Here is a 4,765-nt window from a genome sequence, read left to right as displayed (position 1 = left end):
GTGCAGGCGGCCCCGGGGCTGCAGGACGAGCAGAGGCAGAGCCGTTTCCCGCCTTTCCCCGCCCTGGCGAAGCAGCGCTGTCACCGAGGCCGAAACAGTGCCAGGGGCTCGGGTTTCTTGGGGCAACACCTGCACGGGCACCTCAAGACCCGCGACTGAGCCACAGTCTCTTCATCCTCTTATTGAGGGATGGCTCCTGCCATCCTCTCGCGACCCTCCCAACCTGGAGAGACGGAGCTCGGCTGGGAGGCAAGTGCCCTGCCTCCGCTCAAGGCTGAGCTCTGCTGCAGCTCACGGATGGGTGGAGAGTCCGATTGTGGAGCCGCGCGCCTGTCCGGAAAAGCCGCAGGTCTTTCTGCAGGGGAGAGTAGGCCGGAGGCTGGGATTCTCACCCTTTCCTCCCTCTGCTTTCTCCTCGCTTCGACGGCAAGACGCTTTACCTCAAAACAGTTGACTACTTGGTTAAGGTTGCCGCACCTTTGGGGCCAGTTGCCAGCCAGCTCCTCCCAGCTCTTGATGTTGACATCCGTTTTCTTGAGATCTGCCTTCAATGTGTCCTTGTAGTGTTTCCTCTGGCCACAGCAAGATCTCAGGCTCTTGTTTAGCTGGAAGTAGAGCACTTGTTTTGGGAGTCAAGAGTCAAGTGTCTGCATGCATCTGGGCCAGATAAGTCGCTGCTTGGGGATCACTGACTCAGCATGCTGTACGCTGTCCTGTGCCACATTGTTCCACTTATGGTGCAGAAGCACATATCTTAGGGCAGGGCACTCACCACCTCTTGGATCTAATCATACACTTCCACAGAATTGGGCACTAAATATGGGGCCTTGAAGGCTTGGATGGGAAGGTGCTCTTTTTGGGTTGACTGAGAGCACGGGAAGAAGACCAACACACTGCGCTCCACTTGCACGTGGACTGGATAAGGTCTTGCGTTGCTGGAATGCGCAACTACCCTAGTTTCTTGCCTACTGCTTGCCTTGTAACAACCATTGTTTATCTGCCTATCAGGTAAACAGTTTAGGTGCACAGCATCTTTCAACCCTACCCTTAACTTTGTAACTTAATGGTACTCCTGGTAACTGCATTGGAAGCGGATCTGTCACTGTGTCTTGTTACAGTGATGTATTTAGCCGTGCTGGTCCAGGAATTATGCCAGAGGCAAGGATTTCTTCAGCTGATGTCGTTTCCTGGCCCAACTGCATAGTTGGGATAGAGCTCCACAAGACTTTGCATGCAATGCATTCTTTTTCAGATCTGATTTCCCCCTAAGGAATCCACCCTTGATCTTGATCTGTTTGATCTTTGTGCTTTCTTTTCCCAAGTGGGCCTTTATTCCATGAAACATAGGTAGAAGCTCTGATTGTGAACCAATGGTTGGGGCCACCAGAAGTATCATTTTCCAAGATGGCATTCCATCCAGGAAGAGCACACGCCAACTGTTGAAACTTCCTTAGCCTGACAAAGGGTTTTTGAACCTGAAAGCTTCCTTAATAATTGTTTTCCAGCTATTTAAGTTGGTCTAATAAAAGATATTGGATTCACCCAAAGAACCTTGTCATTTTCCAAGTGAAATGGGAAATCCAGTGCTTTTCCCCAAAATAGTGGCATTCTCCTGAGTGTCCTAGCAGCATTCCAGTACATGTCATTGTGTTCTGCCTCCCTGAATGCCCTACACTTTGCATTGAAGAGAGGATTAGTCACTTCCTGTTCCAGTCAGCTGTGCTGTCAAATTTATTCACAACTGCTGGCCTGTAACACTGCACCTCAGCTTGGTGGACAAAACAATCCTTCTCTGTAGTTTGCACTTTGAGATCCTTCAGGAGGAAGAAGCCCAACATAAACGTAAAGGTATTATCAGTACAACAAATCCCTAATTTTTAATTTTCTCTTTTATTCTTTCCAGATCTTGCTTGCGTCTGCTACTTTCAGTTTTTCTATTTCTTCCTCTTTCAGGCTACACAACTTCTTGTCAGCTGGGAATGGCAGAAGTAAACTTCTGCTTCAAATCTTTCCCCTCACTCTTGAAAGAGAACCTTATTATTTATGCACCAGGAAACCCAGCCAAGATCAGGGGCCAGTTGTGCTGAGCACTGTACAAACACACAGTATGGGCCAGTCCCTGTTCCAACTGTCATACAATCTGAAGAATTCAAACCACAAAGACTAATGCACGCTTACATCAGACAGGTAGACAAAGGATGGGAGGGGAAGCAGAGGCATGGAAAAGTGAAGCATGATTTTTTTCCATCCTCAGATAAAAGCCTATCTTCATTATTTTTAAGATCCTGAATGTATGCAGTCAAGGTTGGATGATGGTTGACTTCACTGAAATCAGTGGAATTCTTGTACATGAGTATCTGCAGGATTGGTAATTAAGATTTTAAAGCATATTCTCTCTTTTTGAAAAAATCTGTGTTAATAGCAGCTTGGGTTACTAAAACTGATCTAGCTTAACATACCTAACATACTGTCACTGTTCCTTTATTTTGATGGAAGCCAGTAAACAATTAGTAGGGATAACATGGAATGTGACATTTATATTAACTCATTGCTTGAACACAGCTTTCTTACCTCACTACTTTTCCCTGAAGCTCTCTAAACTCTGAAAAGTTTGATGAGATTTTACTAATTTCTGCTACATTCAGTTTGAACCAGGCAAACCAAAAGTCTCTTAACAAGACTACTTGTGTAGCGGTCTCTAATTACATTTTACTTTTTGCCATTTGGTGCTATTAATAATTATTTTATGAGAAGCTTCAACCATCCGATTAAGAAACAAAAAATACCTACCATATCAATACTAAAGAAATAACACCATGCATAAACAAAGGGAAATTTACAAATAATTCAAAGGCTTTTCTTTCAGTTTTTTGGTGAATATTTTAGATATATTTACAGAAATTAATAAACAATTCAATTATAGAAGGAAGGACTAAATTTATGAGGAATTTGATTTAAAATTAATAAACCCTTGTAAAAGAAGAACCACAAAGAGGAGAGCTGCAGTTTTCAAAAGAAAATGGATTTGGTTTCACTTCAGGACTATGGTAAACCCCTGTCCCAAATGCTTATGACCTGAAATACATTCTGTCCTGCGTTAGGTGGCTGCACATTGTAAAGAAGGGAGATTAATTCTTCATCATTATTCATTATACTTCCTTGAACACGTAATGGAGTTGAATTTCATTGTAAAGTTACTGATTCGCCTCTGTGTTAAATTTAAACCAGCCAGCTTAAGGCAATGTGAAATTGTTAAGGAAAGCATCATTTATCCTGCTTAGTGACTCTCTCTCCCCCTCCTCTTTCTAGTTAGAACATTTTCCCTTCTCTCTTTAGACTTCACATTTACCTAAATATTAATAAATACAGCCAAATTGCAAAACTGTAAAACAGAAGAATTGTAACATCTGTTTTTCACCAAAAAATGGATTGTGAGTTCTTAGGAGATCTCCTACTTCTCTACTTGTAGATTTTTATTTTGGAAGAACTCAAAAGCAGTCAGGATTGGTATCTTTTGTGATAGCTGCTGTATAAGTATTTGAGAAAAGACAGTCCTGCCTCAAAGACCTCACAGTCCAAGGGAGTCATTTTGCAAAGACTTAAATACATTAATAGCTTTACTCACATGAAAGTAATGACCTGCAAGCCCTGATGAGTCAGACCTCTAATATATGTACTTAATTTTAGGAAAGAGTAGTTCTACCAGTCACAGGGATTACATATGCAAGTAAATTTACTAATGTGTCAACATTTGCAGAATTGGTCCCAAGCTGATCAGGTGCGAATCTTTTAGTTTTTTCCTTTCTTTTCATATTAGTATTTATCATTCCCTATTTTTAATCTCCATGATTATTTTAACCTTCGATGTTTACTGAAGTTATTTATGCTAATTTTTTCTTCTGTTTTTGCCTACAGCTAAATTAACAATTTGAGTTGGGGCTGGATCATGAACTTTTTATCACCCAGTGCACCAGTGAGCCATATTCAAAGACCTCACAGGAAGTGACATCACATCAGGAAGTGATGTCACATGACCTTTGACACCAACGAAGTTGCAGGAAGTGACAATGAAATGGGTCTGCTCCGCAGGCATTTCTTATGTTTTTAATTTTACTCTATCTTCTTTCACTGTGCCTGAAATATGCAGAACTCTTTCATTCTCTGGCTGCAGAAGACACAGGTGATTGAGGCACATCAGGTGAAAAAAGTCTGTGCACCGCAGTACAGTCCTGTTTCACTAGTACTATTTCAGTTTGTACCCCTGGAGTAAATCTCCAAGGCAAGAAACATGTTGGCTGTTTGGCACAGCTCTCCAGTGCTGCAAAAATATGTATACCAAGGCAACAGACAAACTATATGTACTAAATAAACAAACAATACTCATATTTAATAGGACAAATCCATGGAAGTCAATAGGAGTGTAACAGGGTACTGTCCCGGGGTGGCCGTGACATCCCTGGAGCCCCCCCGAGCCCTGGTCACCTTTATGTTCTTTGGGCAATCAACTCAAAAGGCCCCAGAGCTCCCCAAGCTAGATTGTATATTCTTGAACATAGGCGTCACTACTCTTTGCCTTCATGGCTAATCACCTGGTCTTCTCATTTCCCCTCCCCTCACTGCCGGCTAGGGCCCGCGGGCCGACCCTGTCCTCCTCACCACTGCCCCGCTGCCGCGGATCTGCATTCTGCCGTCGCAGCCCTGCCGGCGCTGTCTCAGCTGCTGTGGCTCCCCGGGGGCGCCGCTGCCCCCGCCGCCCCAGGGGCAC

The 4,765-nt window shown here is 43.6% G+C and overlaps 1 long non-coding RNA gene across 1 annotated transcript; it reads left to right on the top strand.

Annotated features, from left to right (window-relative positions):
* Positions 1-1,480: 1,480 nt before the first annotated feature.
* On the top strand, positions 1,481-4,364 carry LOC102371302. The gene is made up of 3 exons (XR_323777.2): positions 1,481-2,187; positions 2,283-2,368; positions 3,916-4,364. It is a non-coding gene; the product is annotated as an uncharacterized LOC102371302 (long non-coding RNA).
* The last annotated feature ends 401 nt before the right edge of the window (positions 4,365-4,765 follow it).

This window comes from Alligator sinensis, unplaced genomic scaffold, assembly GCF_000455745.1.
Source record: "Alligator sinensis unplaced genomic scaffold, ASM45574v1 scaffold546_1, whole genome shotgun sequence".
In the NCBI taxonomy this organism is placed as follows: Eukaryota; Metazoa; Chordata; order Crocodylia; family Alligatoridae; genus Alligator; species Alligator sinensis.
This window is presented reverse-complemented; position numbering and strand designations above follow the sequence as displayed.